The sequence below is a fragment of the Crocodylus porosus genome, unplaced genomic scaffold (genome assembly GCF_001723895.1).
Source record: "Crocodylus porosus isolate Cpor-Errol unplaced genomic scaffold, CroPor_comp1, whole genome shotgun sequence".
Classification (NCBI taxonomy): Eukaryota; Metazoa; Chordata; order Crocodylia; family Crocodylidae; genus Crocodylus; species Crocodylus porosus.
The window spans coordinates 122,282,152-122,300,779 of record NW_017728931.1 but is presented as its reverse complement, the minus strand read 5'-3'; the positions used below and the strand labels follow the sequence as shown (position 1 = coordinate 122,300,779).

The following is an 18,628-nucleotide window of genomic DNA, read 5'->3' as shown; positions in this document are numbered from 1 at the left end:
TCACCCCGTCAGATGTTGAGAGGTTTATTATGTAAACACAAACTGAGACTTCTGTGAGTAAAATAAGATTTTGCTCTTCTTTCAAATTTGGAAAATTCCTGAATGCTTCCAAAAATATGCCAGGCAGTCTTGTCATGCTGGAAATGAAGCTGCTGCCACTAACCAGACCCAGAACAATATAGGCCTAAGAAATCTAATCAACAGTATCCTCCCAGTCAGACTTCTAGCCTCCGGTTCTGTGAAACTCACGTATCAAATCTGTGTAATTCCCCCAGGCATGTAAGTCCCAAATGTGACCAATAAGACCACCAGGGAGGAACAGAATAGCACCCCGCCTGAGGAGACAGAGGTTTAATCCCCATGCAGTACAATAGGATGGAGTTGTTAACATTTAATTTATTTCATTAATTGCCTGTGGCCTTAGATAAAGCTGCTGCCATGAGACAAAGCCAGTCCTGAAACACCCCAGAGCTTACAGTTGTTTTAAGACAATTCTACAACTGCTCCCCCTCGCCAGGGTGAATTACTGCATCGGCCCATGGGGCCCGGTTCCAGGAGCCCCTGCCAGTCAGGGCCCCCTGGGGCACCAGGGGTAGAGTGGTCCAGGCAGGCATCCTGGCCGTGGGCATCCAGGGAAGACAGCGTGCACCTCCTCCCCTCCAGCCAGGCCAAGGCCAGAGGGTAGGGGGCAGGTATGGGGCTCCATGTGGGCGGTGGCAGCTTCCCAGGACTACCTGTTTCCAGGAGGCCCCATGGGTGGTCCTGCTCCCACCCCCACTCTCCACTGTCTGTGGGCAGCCACTGGCACCGGCGCTGCTGGGACAGATGGGGTTGGGCAGCCCTGTGCCACCAGGCCCAGCGCAGGGGCAGGTGGGCACCTGGGGGCAGCACAAAACCCATGTTCCCCCACCCCCAGACTGGCCTCGGCCCCAGTCCCAGCCCCAGCCCCAGCCTCTGTCCTGTCCTGCAGCACTTGGGGACTGCAGCCTTGGCTGTGCAACTCCCTTGGGGCTGAGGGGCCGGGCTGGGTTGAGCCAGGGCTGCCTTCATTTCAGCGGTGCTCATGCCCCATGGCTTGCCCCAGACATGCCACAGAGGCTGGGTGGGCCCAGCCACAGTCCTCTGGCAGGGACTGTCCCCTGCCCTTGCCTGGTCTGGGGCCTCCAATTTTCTGTTTACCCAGGGTGCTAATAATTCTTAATACACTGTTGCCTCTCTGGAGCATAACCTCAAAAATAGAATTTCAGAAGTCCTCAGTTGAAGTCCATGGGAGCTTTACCCTTGACTTCAGTGGGATCAGTTAGTTCATACCCAAACATTTATGAAAAAGCCAACCTTAGCTGCTGCAATGCAGAAGTCAGAAACTCACGTGTGCAGGCTGTGGCCCTAGGCTTGCACGTGCACATGCAAGGGATATAGTCAAATACTTTCAAAAGAATGAAGGGCAGCAAGACTCCCCTGTCCTGTGGGAACTGGCCAGCTCCCTACCCTCTGTGCCTTTGCAAGTCACTCCCTAAATTCTCATAATAAAATTTCTGGGCTTGCATAAGAAGTGGTTTTGCTTTCCATGGTGGTGAGGGAGAGCGAAAACTTGTTGAAGGCAACATGTAATGTCCACTCAGTCATCTATGCTTCATAAGACTTCATTTTAAGCTGTTATACAATCACCTCTATATACACTACACAACCTTGTAGATCAGGACAAAAATATTTTTTGAAATCAAATTAATGAATGTTGTAGTAGATGTTTGATTTTTAGAATATAATTTGGGTTTTTTTATGATTCCAAGATGGCAAACGCCCTTGTTGAAAGGACTACTTCTGGGGGGTAATGGGAGGGACTTCTGGTGGCAAAGGTCAAGGGTTAGGGGGACTTCTGGTCCCAAGATGGTGACCAGGGGGGCAGAGCACATGTCAAGGGGTGGGGTTACCCTTGTGGCCCTTGACAGCTTGCCAAAACTTCATAAGTGGCCCTCCACTTGAAATAATTGCCCGCACCTGATTTAAATCCATAGGTTCAGTCTTTTCTTTTCAGTATTTTCTTACAAGCCAATAAAATGTAAGAGATACAAGAAATTGTCACAGCTTCTATCTGAGCTTTATGGAACAGGGGCCTGACATTGACTGGAAGCGCCCACCCACCATCCCACAGGTCAGTCATTCCCTGCGTTCTTCTCTGACGCTCCTTTGGAAGCCATGGGAGGGCGGTGTTTGGGAAACCTGTGGGGCCTTGAGGAAGCCAAAAGGTGTGTGGCTCAGGGGAGGGACTGATTCCTTGGTTAGGGAAGGGGCCCTTGATTCTACCCTGGGCTCAGGTCACCATTGTGTGAAAGCTTCCATCGTTCACTGCTCTTCCATCCATTTTTTCCAATGACTGTGTTAGCAGCTTAGCTCCAAAAGGAGTGCCAGAAAAAGGGCTGGATATTGCCTGACCTTTGGTGTAGTAGTAAGAGTGCTGTGCTGTGAGCAGAGAGGCATGTCTACACGTACATTCATGCACCATAATTACAGCACATTTAGTTTAGTACCTGTAATAACAGGTACTGACTAAATGTGCCATAATTGACAATACTGCGCATTAACATCGGCGCACACTTTTTAAGTGATGCTAATACGCAGTAGACTCATTGCAGTAGCACCATGTCTTTTGTGCCATGCTAATGTGCAGTAGAATGAGGCTACTACACTATTAGTGTTTCGTGTAGACGCGCCCAGAGAACACCAGCTTCAAACTCCATCTGGGTGAGACTGGGGCAGGGCCTAAAACCCAGGACCTCCAGCTTCTCAGGTGAGTGCCTGAGCTACTGAGTGATGGGGCCCAAAGAGGGACCTACACACACACACACACACACACACACACACACACACACACACACACACACACACACACACACACACACAGAGCCCTTGTTCAGTCCTGAGGTAGTCACAGGTTCTGGCCAACTCCATTCTCAGAGATCCAAGCTTCCACGCATCCACAAGTATATGTGCTTCAGCTACTACTGTGTGAACCCAGTCTGTGCAACTATGTGCTCACGCATAGTCATCTGTACATACAGAGCTATACCTCCAGGAATAGAATGACCTTGAGAGTTTAAGTGGACAACCAAAAATAGCCACTTGGATGACCAGGAAAGAATAAACTGTCACCTTCTGAATTTTAGGTGCCTGAACCACACTGCATATCTATTTCAAATTGCAAACCTATGGAAACAGGACTATATATATTTTCCTTTCTTTCTACTGTGCACCAAATGCACTGCCAGCAGTCACTAAGTAGCAAAGAAATAGTATCACTCCCTAGGGCAATGGGGTATGTTTAGGCTATGGTGAGACTAGAAGGAACTTACTATGCAAAAAACACCTGACAGGGGTATAGAGCTATGGCTGTTGTATAGGCAATCTATTCAGACCTTGGAAGATGAATATTCTTGCCTTGCTCTATATATATATGCTAGTATCTGACTGTCCTTGGTATGTATAGTTATACTTTGGCAAAAAGCAACCTGGAAATGCTGCTGCTATATGGCTCCCCAAAAAGGAATATGGATGAACTCTGGGAACCTGCAAAAACACTGAAATGCTGTAAACCCCTTAAGCAATGATTACATTCTAGCTCTGTTACCAAGAGCAGACAAATGCCCTAATTGCAGGGGTCAGGTATGAACAGTAATCATATTGTCAGCATGTCTGCATGACAGGAAGCCTTTTGCAATCTTTAAATAGAATGAGTATTTAACAGCATAACATTTGGGCAATTTGGACAATATGGCCTCCAGAAAGACTGCTTTCATTAACTGTGATCCAAGTGACAGCTCTTAAAAAGGATTTGTAGGTATCTCCTATGAAAAGAAACTTCAAGAAGTCAAAAGCATATGATGTGTTACAAGGCCAAATCAGGCTGAATGAGGTTTAGTGAAGTGAACAACTTATTTATGCAGGTCCTTTGCACAGCATTAACTAGGAGTCTGTGGCATTTATTACATTTCCATAGTCATCTGCATAACACCTGGGTGTAAAATTTGGCAAAAAACACTAATAAAGCACTTGATATGGTACAAACTTCCTGCTGAATGTCAAATGCTCCTGGAAATACAATACAATACTGTCAGGCCATTGCACAGCAAAAGTACAATAAATTGTGATTGAAAATACCTAAAGAAAATACTTTGTTAATCCTATCAGCCTTAAAGTTTTCCTGGCATGTACAGTTGATGTTCCTTGTTAGAATTGCGTTATCATCAGATAATTTCTCCATAAAGCCATCTATCTACATTTATTAGCACATATTTCTTCTCAGCACCTTCTTAGAACTACCAGTACCAGGTTTCGGAGCACATGATGACTGGTCTGAACAAAGCAATGAAGTAAAACTTTGGGATTTATTCCTGACTCTACTAACTCACTGTTTTTGGAAAAGTGACTTAGTGCTCCATTTATGTGATAGAAATTATTATAACACTATGCTGATTAAAAGAGTACTTCACTAGAAGTCCAAACTGATCATTTCCTTCTCCATCTGCTTTTTTGTAATAAAACTTACCTATTATTATAAAACACTGTGATTCTTGGCACTCAGGCTATTCTTAATAAATTATTTTAATCAGACCCGTGTGTATTTCTTTTCCACTGCTTGGCCTTCATTATTGGTATATATTTTGCAGGTACAAAAGCAAATTCAGAGAAATTTAGCTGATATTTTTCCTTTACAAATGCAAATTATCAGCCCTTTTATATACTAACTTCATTAAAATGTTGTTCCCACAGAGAATACTAAACTATATATCAGTTTTCTGACAAAGACAAAATACCCCTATTCATCTTCTGCTGTGCACTCCTTAAGATCAGCTTATTCTTCTTGGGCCATTTGTCTTCGGTTTCTGTTCCAACAATATCCGTTACAAGAGCCTCCTTAGGAAAATGCATCTCATCTTAATGTACATGCTAAGCATAATTACTGACTGAGTATAATTCCTGTCTGGAACTGGTTGAGAATTTTCTGCTGATATAGTTTTTGGTTGGAAAAGGCCCATTTGTCCAAAACTAGGTATTTTGGAGAACCATTGGGTTGTGCTTTGATAAACCGCCAGTGGCAGGATTCCACCAGAATCTGGTGAGCTGCGAGGAACCTGGACTTCCAGAGGCTCCAGGTACGGGCACTCCTCCATGCAGACTCCCTCAGACCTGAGGACCTCAAGGCTTTCAAGCTGGCTGTCACAGAACCAGGAGCTTTGAAAACCTTAGCAGGCTTGGTTCTAGCGAGGGCTCTCAGGGTCTAGGCTCCCAGCTCCACAAACGGAAATCTGGGAAAGCTCCGGGAGTCCTAACTTGAGCAGGGGTTTTCAGGGTGTCTGGGCTTGCTGCTGGGTTGGAGCAGCCCAGGGGTTTCCTAGGCAGGGAGTGGGGAAGGCTGAGAAGTTCCCCCACTTCCCCAGAATGGGGAAGCCAGCTGCTCCATTTCAGCTAGACAAATCAAATGGAAACATTTTTCCTAAAGGATAATTTTGCAGAATTTCTAGTTTCAAAAATTCCGTTTTTCATCCATTTCAGAAACAGCACTTTTTCGACATGGTAGAGTTTCCCCGCAGTAATAAGGTAGAGCTCCAGCCACCCCTCCCTGAAATCCTACTCCATTTGGCTATGGCAGGGGAGAAGTGGTAAAAGGAGCTTTCTTCTCCCCTCTCCTCATTCCCCTCCTCTCCCTCAGTCCTCAGGACACTCCTGTCTTGGGTCTGGTTTCCAGCAGCCCTAAGAGGCTTTTCAAACAGCTCAGAATAATTGGACAGCACTGCTGCCCTGGGAGGCCTCCAGGATCCCAGGTAAAGCTGCTGGGTCCAACACAGGTGCTGGCTCCAGCCTCACCCACCCCACCAGGGACAATTTGACATGCACTACGGTTCACTTGCAAGGGTGTGCCCAGGGCACAAAGCAGTGGCACAAATGTGTGCTGTTGCTTTTTGTACCCCTGGAAACACATGCCTCTGCGTGTGGGGACACACTCATTGGTTTTACAGTCCTTCAAACTAGTAGAGCTAATATAAAGGGGCTATAGTGCACCAATGAATCAGCCCCATTGACTGTTTCGCAGCTGCCTGCATGTGCTGTTGAGTACAGAGCCCTTTCAGTCAGACAGCATTCATTTCCTGAGTAGTTTTTAATTAGGCAAAACTCCAGCAAGATATTTCCAGTTTAAGAGCTTCAAAGTTTAGCCCAAGCAATCCGGTCACCAGGGAGAATACAGCTAGTCAGAGATCCATCAAGCTCCTCTGGTCCAAAAACTTTAAAACCTGGTGCCAAATGCTGACCTACCCCACAGGTATCCACATTGCAGAAGTACAAGACAGGATTCCACAGGCCTGGAGGAGGATATCGCTGAGATGACAGTGCCCTGAAAGCATGAGAGCATGCTCGATGGGCCTTCAGAGCCTCCAGTCTATTCCCAATGTAAGGGCAATAGATGGTATAATGGAGAGGCGAGGGGCTTTTTCACAGTTTATAGTTGTGTTTGGCTTTTCATAGCTTGTAAGTGAAGTAACATTCATGATATGCTGGAAAGGGTGGTGTTGGAGGAAAACAGAAAAAAGTGCCTATCAGTAGGAGTCAAAAACACTTCCAGCATCTTTGGAGTCATTCCATTTGAACTCTGACAAACTAGGGTTTCTTCTTGCTTAGTTAGTTCTTGTGTATACAGGCAGTGGAAGGAGGTCATAAATACAAAAAAAGAGACATGCCTGAACATTTACTTGATTCCTCATATCAGTCAGACCTCTGCATCTCCCATGCTGCATCTTTATTTTCCTACTATTCAAATGTAAATTGAAACAGGTCTCATTGTTTTGACTTCCTCTGTCTATTGGTAGATAAAAACTGATTCTTCAACCTTCAAATCATGGTGATACCTGACGAACACTGATGACCAATGTCAGCTCTCATAATAAATGGAAACACAAATAAAATGCATTCAGAGTACTGATCAGGCGATTGGATTATGTCAAACACACATAGCAATGTCCTTTATGTTTGCTGGCAGTAAACTGACGTTTTTTCTTCTTTCTGTTTTGCACAGTCTTACTAAGCCAATCCTCACTAGAATGAGCACAAAACAAAATGAGTAACAGCTTTTGTACATCAACATTAAATGGAAGAAGCTTGGGAAGGAACCTCCAATGGAGAAGAATGTTGACAAGTGCAAAAACGTCTGATTGGTAAGAGCTGCCTTCTAAATGTAAATCAGCCAGACCTAGAAGTGATTTTCTGAAGAGAGATGCAATCATGGATTACACACCAGCTCATTAGAATCTGTCACTGAATCCAACATTCAGAAGACATGCATGAAAAGTCACATTTGGAAAATAAATTAAAAGGGATTTAGTCGTTGCTAGGTAAACATATGTAATATATATGCATTGAAAAGGTTTGTAAACTGTCATTTTTTTATTCAAATGAAAAGCAAAAAGCTTTAAAACCTTTCACAGTAGAGAAGCAGTTAACTTAAGGCTATTCCTGTTCTAGTAGCTGGGAAACTGATAGGATATCACTCTAAAATAAGCATTTATAAATAGACTCTCTGAATGTTTCCACCACCTAGAGGAAAAAGCACATCTTTTACTGCAGTATTGCTGCTTTTCATTTATCTCACTGTATAATAAGTTGGTTAAAATATAAAGCTTCTCAATTTTTACTGCATATGTGTTCTGTTTAATCTGTCTGTAACAAGTTTACAACTGAACAATTATTTCTGACATATATTATAGTTCTCTTAAGACATATATAGTATAAGATACATCTTTCTGAATATCACAAACATAATTTCCTAAGCAGCATAGAATTATTTATATTTAAAGTGGCAAAATAAAATCATCTATTTAAAAAAGGCTAAATTGACACCTTAACCATAGTAGTATACAGCTGCTGTAAAACACTATTCTATCTTTCTCCTGTTTTGTGCTATAGATTCTACAGCTTGTGTTATTTGGAAGGTCAGACTAGAATATAATGGCCTTAAGCCCTATAAATCTATTAATATGAATAGTAAAAAATATATACTTTACTAATAATTATGTAAAGTCTCTCTGAGTCAGATTCAGTGATGCTCCCTGGCTGCTCTGTGTAGCTGAGGCAGCTGGAGTACAGCCATGACTCTGGCTCTCCAATGTTGGTTTGTTCATGTGGTGTGAGAGGCATATTCCCACAGAGGTGTTCTGACTTCAGTGCAACATTTCTTTGCTGTTCATATGGTTCCTACCCACTCAAACACATTTTGGAAAGCAATTAAATGATAAGACCAGTCTGAGGCATGGAAAATATTCAGATGTTTCTTTGAGACAGGAGTAGGTTAGTAGTCCGCTGCCTTTATGCTTAATCATAGAGTACTAGTATCTGCAGATTTTTGAACTTCATTACTATACTTGGTGGCTAAAATAATGATTGCTTATTGCTTCAGACCTCACATAAACTACTGTAAGAAATACAAAGATAAAATAATACTTTAAACTTCTGATTATGAGGCACAAACTCTGGACTTTAAGTGCATCAATCAATGTTGGGTTGGAGGTGGAAACTATGATTACATTGCCAATAAATAAATACAGGTTATTAAATAAGAATTTTAATTATCTGTCAAGATATCAATATGGTTTTGATCAGCATAGTAATTGAACACCTAACATATATGTTGCCAAATAAATAAATAAGATAAATTTAGGAGAGATTTTCAAATACACTCAGCCTTAGCCTACGTCTTCACTTACGGTAGCAAATAAGAGTTTCCACTGATTTCTGTGAGAGTTGAGTCAGTCCAACGCTGAGGACTTTTGAAAATCCCACTGAAACCTGTCATCCAAGCATAAATATATTCCTAGTGTCTGCCACGGAGGTAAAGTTAAGGGGTATCATAAAAATGATTTACATGTGAGGAGACAGAAGCTCATTATGGTCCCAATTCAGCAAGGTACTTAAACATGTGAGTAATGCCACTGACGTCAGTGGGACTAGTCACATTCTGCAAGGTTGGGCACATGCTTAAGTACCCTGCTGAATGGGGTTTTAATGCAGTTTGTCTTCATCTACTGGTGTTGTTACATCACAGACATACTTTAAGCTCAAAAGTTTGTAAAAGAGGTTTGTTATATGAATGTGTTATCGTATCATTGCCGTCCTTTGCTCCATTGGTTAAATTGTGTTCCAGACAACTGCAGTCAAGATATTTTGCCGTAATAGAAACTACAGTAATGGGGTTTCTCTCTGCCATGTGTTTTTGTTACTGCCTATTGAGTTTGTATCATAGCAACTGTGTAGTCAAAAGGCCCTTTCTAGACATATACAGATGTTGCCAAAAAGTGCGATCACCAGACCAAGTGGCCCTCTGAGGATATTTCAGTTACAATGTACCATTTGTACATAAATAGAGCAAAGACTTACAAGGGTGTACATCACTAAATGTTAATTAAGTATAAGTAGTATGTTTTTATCTTTTTAAATGTGAGCACGTTCCCATTCCATTCCATTGTAACTTGTCAAAACTGTGCGTAATTTTTTTTAAGGTCAACAAACTGTAAAGAAAATTGTTGGAATACCTGATTTTCTGTAAAAAAAAAACAACAATAACAATAATTTTTGTTACTTTAAGGTATGCTTGGTATTAAAGTACCTAATAAAGTTCAACAATGAAGTTTTGTAGCATACTAAAATAAAGTGTGCTAGTGCTTTTATCCAGTTCATCTGTGGGAATGGCTGCTGTTCTTGGAAATGCCTTTCCTCTTTCTAGACATTAACTGTCTTCATTTCTATAAGGTGACAGACAGGCCCCACTACGCAGGTAGAGCTCCAGTGAATCAGTGGTCTCTGCATGGGTGCAGAGGTTCGTCCACATACAGTGTATTTACAAGATCAGAGACCTGGTTGTTAAATGATCTTTATTCTCTTACTGTAAATGTGGTTTTATACAGTACAAAATAATATGGTACATCATCTTTACATAGTAAGAATGAGGTTTTCAAAGCCAACAAGGGGATTAGTAGGCTACATTCCCATTAATTTTAATAGGTATTGGATGTCAGTTACTCCTACGCAGGTTTGAAAATATCAGCTTAAGTATTTTTGTAGTACAGAATAAAACTGAGGAATTTTTTTTCTCCAGTTTCAGTCTATCCTTGCACAGATCTCATACAGTCAGCTACAGTTGCAGCAGATGCAAATCACTGCAGAATTTGGCCCGAAGGAAAAACGTGAGCTTTGTTGCCAAGTGTGCACTTACTGCTGTGTCGGTCTCTGTACTGCAGTCCCCACATTACCTCACTCAGGACTATAAACTAGGCTGAGTTTGATCTTGAATTGTTCACGACAGTGGGTCAGCTTCTGAACACCTGCAACACAGTGGCAGGGGCACAATAGCAGGCCCCATTTAATTTCAATTGAATTAGGTGGAACTATTAACCACTAAGCTCAGAGGTACTCCACCCATTTCTCATTCTGGTAGGTCTTCGTTTACAGATTTTAGGGGAGTGAAAAATAGACTTCATAATAAAAATGAGTGTGAACAGAGGGTCCATTGCCACTCTAAAATCTAGACTTTCTGGGGACAGTTCCAACTAGATTACAGCCAGATCAGTCAACATTTGTGCATAAAGAGTCTCACAATCTCCTTCACTTATTTTGAAAGTCACATTAGTTTCAGTTTGAAACATTCTCCAGCTATTTGGCATGAAACAAGAACTGTCCAATTAAAAAAGGAGGAGCAGGATGAGGGATGACCTGTTCATACAATTAAGAAGCAGCTTCATGTTGAGTGGTTTCTGAGTTAGCCCATGGAGAGAAACACAGAGCAATTCCTCTGTGCACCAAAATCTATGGTGTTTCAAACACTTTTTTCTTTCTTAAACAGTTTGCACAGGAAAAGACAGTTTTACCCAGGGCTGCCCAATTTATCTGGTCACATGAGCTGGCTCTGGACTGCAAAGGATCTCCTGGGCTGGACAACGCACCTCCAGCAGCAGGGTGGTGGCTTGGTGCAGCTGCGAGTGGCGGTGGAGGTGCCGCTCCAGAACCCCTCAGTCCATCGTCACTCTCGCTCCCACTGTTCCCCTGCTGCTGATTTGAATTGCCAGTAGCATCTGAACAGTCCCAAATTTGGCAGCAGGCAAGGGGTTGTGGGGGCAAATGGAAGCAGCATTCACCCTCTAGGAGGGGCAGATTCAGGACTTCCCAAAGTGGGGGTGGAATCAGCACCTGGCACTGCAGGAGTGGCTGTACCCTCCTGCTCAGTCTCCTCCTCCTCACAACCATATGGGTGTTGCAGGAGCCTCCTAGGACTTTAAGTCTGTAAATCAGATGCAAATCCCCATTTTCTTCCCCTTGCTGCTCAGAGCACCCTCCCCTCCCCCATCCTCTTCTGCCCCTCTCCTACCTGTCACTGCTGCTTTTCTCACTGTCTTGGTGGGAAGCTCTATATAGGTACTTCTGCCTGCCACAGTCAGGATAAGCAAGTGTTGGGCTCAGCTGGGAATGGAGACTAGACAGCAGCAACAGGCAATGTGCAGGAGGGTTCCCTCTCGTCACACCTGCTTCCAGGGGACCAAGTAAGGAGAAGGGAAATTACTCTCTCAGCATGCTTTTGCTGCTGTCCCTGACCACAGTAGAGCTCAGGACCCATGCAACCCTTCCTCTGTTCCCGGAGCAGTGGGGAACGCAGCCATGGCAAATGGAGGAGGAGCAGAAGGGGGTGGGATGGTTGTGTCTCTGCCCACCAAGGAAAAGGAAGTGGGGGTTTTCACCTGCTTTATGGACTTAACAAAGTCCCCAGTGGCTCCTGTGGTGTCCAGTCCAAAAAAGGGTGCAGCAATGCCACATCCCCACCCTCTGGATCTACTCCTGCCCCCTAGGTTCCAGAGCTGCATCAATGCACAGACCTGGCAGCCACTCCAACAAGACCTGTGAGCCACATTTTAACCCCTCACAGATCCCATACAGCATGCCGGTTGAACAGCCCAGGTTTTTACCCATTATGTTATCTGAGAAAAACCTGTGTAGGTTGCCTGGGAAGATGTACCTGCCATTCCAGGTACTGTAAGCTGCTTTGCTTCCACAAGCTAAGCCTGTTGGATCTGATTCATGCTTTGATGTGAGACCTTCATGGAAATTCTGGAGTGCTACAGAAAGCAGCATTTTGGTTTGTAACTGATGCTCTTCCTTAAAAGCATCATTGAACAAATGTTTCAGCAGAGCATTAGGTCACTATTATGTTGCTGGAAAGCCAAGGTCCTAACCACTTGGAAAGATGACATACATCATAACATTTTTAATGACCCATGTATATCTATTAAATTCCAACTTCATAACAACTGCACCCTGCCTTCCTAAATTCCCCTTGCACTTTAAAATGGATAGTGAATTCTTCTTCACTTCTTTTCCTAGGTGGTTTTATAATGTTGCCATGCACAGTTACATAGCTGCTCCATTTTATCCAAGCAGTAGGTGAAGTGTTCCCCAATACAGTAGAGGAATATTTTCAGAGGCCTAAATGACAGTGAGGCACCTAACTCATATTGACTGCCAACAGGTGCTAAATGCCTCACTGCTATTTATGCCACTGGAAATCTGCCCCTGTTATGGTTGATCCTGCAAAACTTCAAGGGGGCAGGATCAGCCTTGTAATCTGTGCAAATTATTACAACTGAAAAACAGTATTGAATAAAAGATTTAAAAACCTGACTCTCCTTTTACTAATAGAAACTGGTTTTATTCTAGTATAACTGCACTGATGTTACTTCTGCTTTTCACAGGTGTAAAGTAAGCCAAAATCAGACCCTTATTATTTATGATGAATCAAACCATAAAGCAAAAATTAACAAAAACCCTTTCATGTGGACTATATTATTTCATTCAAACAATGTATTGTTTGACATGATCATCAACTACTTTGAAATATATTTCCATCACGTGCATTTTCCATTTCAGCAACTGAAGATGAGTTAGAAGGATCTGAATTTCATTAACAGGTATAATTTGTTTGCTAAAATAAGGCCTCCCAAATATAAAGTATAGGGGAGATATGTTAAAACTTTGTTCTTCTACCAAAACATACAGAAGATAAAGGAAATCAAGACCTGGATTCAAGACAGCTGGATTCAATTCCCAGTTCCAAACCACACACTGTTTTCCGCCATAAACCACTCAGAGCAAAATTTTCATACTTGGATTCCTAAAACTGGCTCCCTGACACTCTTGGATATGAAAGTAATGAGTCTGTATTGGCCCAATCCAATTAATATTGAGTTAGGCGCGTGACTGAGCACATCCAAATTTGAAGAGTCTGGTCCTGATCTCTCTTTGCTTCATTATCCCTATAGGTGAAGAAAATTGCAGAATAAAAAGGCACATCAGACAAGATGTTACAAGGCTAAATGAATGTCTGTATGCTGAGATTTTTCAAAGGCAACTGCTACAGAATGCAAAGTAGTAATAAAATGACATCATAGTTTAAATAAACTAAGGTGTTTGAGTTGCCATGAAAGCTGATTTTAGAAAAGCTATGTGACTATATTCCAAGGTAAATCTCTTCAGAAAAAGGACCATTTGATTCAGTTCAACTGAATGTCCTGCCACGTATCAGACAGAGTGCATTTGTAAGATAACAAATGAAGCCTTCCAAAAAAATTTCCCAATCTCATAGGGCTGGGTTTTAATTTTGTCTGTTGTGATACAGCATGAAAATTCCTCATTTGGAGTATTTAATTCTATTTTTGATTAAACATGGTTACACTGTAATCTAGAAAAGTAAAAAATTATTCAGGCATAAGATAATGTAGACGTGCTTAAAGCAATGAAAGTGTCTTTATGGAACTTAACATTGTAGTTAACTGTCATGTTTGTGTAAAATTTTGCTGCCATCTAATGGCAGATCTTTTTACAAGTTTTGTCACTCCAAAATGGTTTACAAGTGTATTTTTTTCTCTATCTGTATTTATAAAAAGGCCAGATGAATAAAAACTGTACATATATACAATTATGTCCCTCTCAGAATTAGAGAAACTCATAGACTAAAATATATTAACTTGTACTGACTGTTTAAGATGGGGAAAAATTTAAATTTTATTTTTCTTTGAATTTCTGAAGTCAGAGGAGGCCAAGCACAGCCTGATATGTGTGGATGAGAGCCTTGTCAAATTTGCCATTAAATAGCACAGCCCATGTACTCAGCAGCAGCTTCCCAGAAGCAGTTTTCTGCACTTCTTGGCCAGCACAAATCTGAATTTTTCCCCATCTAGACCCATAGTCTTCCTCCACTTATTTTCCAATTGAAAGACCAGCCCATTGGCCAGACTTACAAGTTCACACACTTTTCAGATTCTCAGGTATGCAAGCTGATGCTGCAGTGGTGTCTGGCCCGTCTTCCATTTTCACTGTGGATCTTGTCATCCTATCAGTCTGTAGAAATGCCTTCAAGGACATTCAAGGATAGTCTTACTTCTTCTATCTCCTCCTTTTAGTAAGATGTGTTAATTCTCACTGTTTCTTCTATACCCATTCATTCATTTGGCAGGCGTTCCAGTTTACTGCGTATGCAGGTTGACTCCAGCAATCATTTCCCCTGCCTGAATGGTCAGAGGAGCCATTGATCAGTAACTGGGAGGAGGGGAAGTTGAAGGTGTATATCAATCACCTGGGCCATGGGGGAGGACACTGTATCATTTTTAAAAGCCAGTTTCAGGGAGAATCTACTCTCTTGGTGCTCAGCCATGAAGGAGCAAAGACTACCTACCCAAAGAGACCCAACACATCTGGAAACCTAATGTCTCCACAAAGCATAAGAAAATGAGTCTAATTGGCTCTAGAGAACCAATGCTACAGTGACCAACTATCTCAGATTTTTAGGAACAAGTTGGAAGTTTGGGATTGTGTCCCTTTGCCCCGAGGCCTTCTTGAAACAGGTCTTTTGCCCCAGATTCAAAAAGTTGTTCCCAGATCAACACCAAGAAATGTCATCGGGCATCTTCTGAGGGGACACAGTGCAATACCGCCTGGCACCACAGGAATACAGACGTACTGTTTCCAGGTCAGGAAGTGGTCCTGGGTTACCTCCTGAACTAGAAGCAATAAAACTGTGTTCACACTATAGGGTACCCAAGTCAGTTAACTTTGCCTCTCATCACTGCTGCCTCCCATCACTGCAGCAATATGGATTAATCCTGCTGAAAAACAGAACTAATTAGGCTGGGCATAATGCCACCTGAACCTGGCTATGCTGCTTCCAGCTTGGAAGGTAACCTCAGGAGGGAGCAGCTAGCTAAAACCAAATGATTGTACCAGGTAACGACCACAGCTGGTCCAGATCTGCTTTGCAGGAACAGTAGTGGTTAATGTAGCTACTGCAGCAAATTGCCCAGACACTGAAGGTGTGAGTCAGCATATTCCAACCATCTGGAGCCTGGGAGAGAGATGCCTGTGGCTCCCGCAGGAGCAGCACCAAGCACAGATCCAGTGGACCCTTGGCATGGATACAAAAATGGCTCTGCTCCAATGTCCCAGGGGGAGCACCTGATTCTGGGAAGGATGGCAAAACCAGTCAACCCTGTCCTGTATAGGAGTGTTCTATAATCCTCATCAAGGATCTGAAGGGGTATTCGCAGGTACAAGACTCTAGGGCCTCACAGAACAGTGGTGGTTTATTACTATTATCAGTCAGACTCTGAATCAGTTGCTCACATGCTGCTGTTCATATGTTTCTACTTCCTACTTTACAGAATGAAATCTTTTGAGAACCAAGCACAGACAGTTAGAGTGCTGGTCAGAAAGCATTTCCATGACAGGAGCTGTCATGCTATCAAGTGCTGCACAGAATGAGAAAGACTGAGAATCACTACTTTTCATAAACATAAACTTTTGCACAAATACTATATTTTCTAGCATATAAAATGCCCCTGAATATGACCTACACCCTATTTTTGGAAGGCCCCAAAAAGGAATGAAGATGCTACCTTGGAGTACAAGTATGTACCTGAAGTCTGGGGTCTCTGGGCTGGGAGGCAGCACTCCAGAGCTGGGGGCCATGTGCCAGGGCTGAGATCTGGGGAGTGTGGCACCAGGGCCCAATCCAGCATGCCAGCACTGGGACTGCATACTTGGGCCCAATCTGCCGTGCTACATGGAGAGTCCAACCCCAAGCACTAGCTCTGGAGCCACACGGCCTGACCCACCATGTGGCTCAAAAGCCAGTGCTTAGGTTTGAATCTGGCATGCTGGGTCCATCCCAGTGCCCCAGCTGTGGATCAACTATGCACTGGCCTGATCCAGCACACAGTTTGGGAGGGGGGCTTCCATAGTTCCAGAAATTTAATGGGGAGGGAGGAGAGGGCAAAGCAGTGGCAGTGTTATTTGCCATGGCTCCCAGAGCTGCAGCAATTAATGCTGCTACCACTCAAACACTCCCACCCCCCATGACATTTCTGAACTGGTGGGGAGCCTTTTTCCTTGCATATATTGTGCATCTTCATTCTCCCCCATCTGCTTTAGGGATATATGGTGTAAGTTATATGCAAAAAAGTATCTTAACTTTCTATTAAGACAATGCTTTATTAGCTGAACATCCCCTTGTGGTACAAATGTCTCACATCAGTAAGAACCAAAGGATTACCTTGCAATGAGCCAACACCTCTACTGCGTGTATGGAAAATATTGTACAACAGGCTGTTCCTTGCACATCAGTTATGCACATTCTCACCCAACTACGCAACGAGCAGGACAAAATTACCAGCTCGATGACATCACAGATGCTGTTGTAATGTAATGTATGTGGTCACACATTCTGGGATTCTTTTTCTTCACATCAGTCTTGCCCTCATAGTCCTGGAGAGACACAGAAAAAGGTAACACAAGTCATCCCCAAAGGCTGAAAAAACAAATGAAACGACCACAAAGCATAGTCATTTATTACTATTCCTACTTAGATCACGTGATTTTTAAGCCCATCTTATGATATTTGGGGGCCTCACTCACCACTTTTAAAGGCTGGGAGCTGGGGGTGCTGAATCACTGCAATCAGGCTAAAAAGCCAAGAAATTGCTACTGGTTTACTTTAATATGAGAAAAAATGTCCACCTAGGTGCTGTCCCAAGCCAAGCTAGCAAGCACATATGCAGAAGCAAACACAACCTTTGTGTGCTCCTGGCTTGCCTTACAGGCACCATTCCAAGAAGTGAAAGTCTCAAACAAGTTTTCCTACTTCTTCCTCAATCCTGTTCTCTTGTGCACTTCTTTCTATTGGATTATGATTACATAGAATTGATGACCCCCCTAGCTGGCATTTAATTGGCTGCCCTTCTTTCCACCTCCAAGACAGATGGTCAGTATAACAGAGGAATTATTTATAACAAAGCACTTTATTGAACATAACAGAAGACACAGGGAATAGTTCCAAAATGAATGACTCTTGTGGGCAGGTTGGTCCTGTTTGGTTTTGCAGTCCCAGTCACAGAGTAAACTGGAGCCCCTTTCCAGAAACTGACAAGCCAAATGAATTATTTCAATGTTGTGACAGTAAAAAAAGAAGTTCAGTTATACCCCAGGGCTCCAGATCCTAGTCAGGACCAAACCAGGGGCCAGAATGATGCTGGACATCACAGAAGTGCTGCAGACATGTAATGACACCCCACCTACTCAGACATCATGGCCAGCCCGTCACTTCATACCGCTCTATAGCAATTTTCAGTAGGGAAACATGGGATGGAAACATGGGACTTAAACCCTTGAATGAAAGGAGCAACTGCAGGAGCTGCAGTTCTAGAAAGGTTTGTCTGCTCTGTGGGTTACAGTGACTCAATGTGATCCCTGGCCCGGGGGGCAGGACTACATCCAGGAATACAGGCAGGAATATAAACCAGTGCAACTGCAGTGCTCTATGTATAGGGCCATAGCACTTCCAGAAGCTTTCAGAATGAGAGGGGCAACTTACCCTACTAAAAAAAAAACCCTCACTAAAAAGGGGCAAAGGGGAGATGGGACTGTGGCCCTGACCCTACTTCTTCTGTAGCCTGTGGGGAACAAATCCACTTGATCCCAATGGCTCCTGCTGCACATAAAGCAGCATTTTGCAAAGACTGCCCCTCCCTGAGCCACAGTTTTTATTGTGCTCCTGTTGGGTCAAGGCAGCCCTGCATCACTCTGTACTCAGAGCTGTGTTGTAAGAGTAATTTGCCAGTGTAGCATATGTAAAAAGCTACTGTAGAAAGCACAAGGAGGTCTGGAAGTGATGGTGCAATACAGCTATAAATCTTCACGTCACAGTGTATAAACACTCACCTGGGAGAAGATATTCAATTCTAGAGGACCATTTAATCTAGCAAACAAATGTTTAACAAGTTCCAGCACCTGGAAATTGAAGACAGACAAATCCAAATGAGAAACAGCAAAAAGTCTGTAATACTGAGAATCACCCACTCTTGGAAGACCTTTATCACGGCACGTGGTGGATGCTCTGTCCTCTGAAGATGTCCTTTTATACCTTTATTTCAATAGTTGTCAACCTCATAGTTTCATAGTTTCTAGGATCAGAAGGGACCTGAGCAGAACATCTAGTCCGACCCCCTGCCATGGCAGGAAAGAGTACTGGGGTCAAACGACCCCAGCAAGGTGT

At 43.1% G+C, this 18,628-nt stretch overlaps 1 long non-coding RNA gene across 2 annotated transcripts in view; it reads left to right on the top strand.

The window, feature by feature from the left end:
* The window catches only part of LOC109315737, a 132,550-nt gene extending 122,831 nt beyond the window's left edge, over positions 1 to 9,719 (top strand). For both annotated transcript variants that reach the window (XR_002102594.1, XR_002102595.1), the window contains one exon: positions 7,067 to 9,719. This is a non-coding gene — a long non-coding RNA (uncharacterized LOC109315737). The remainder of the gene's footprint in view (positions 1 to 7,066) is intronic.
* The last annotated feature ends 8,909 nt before the right edge of the window (positions 9,720 to 18,628 follow it).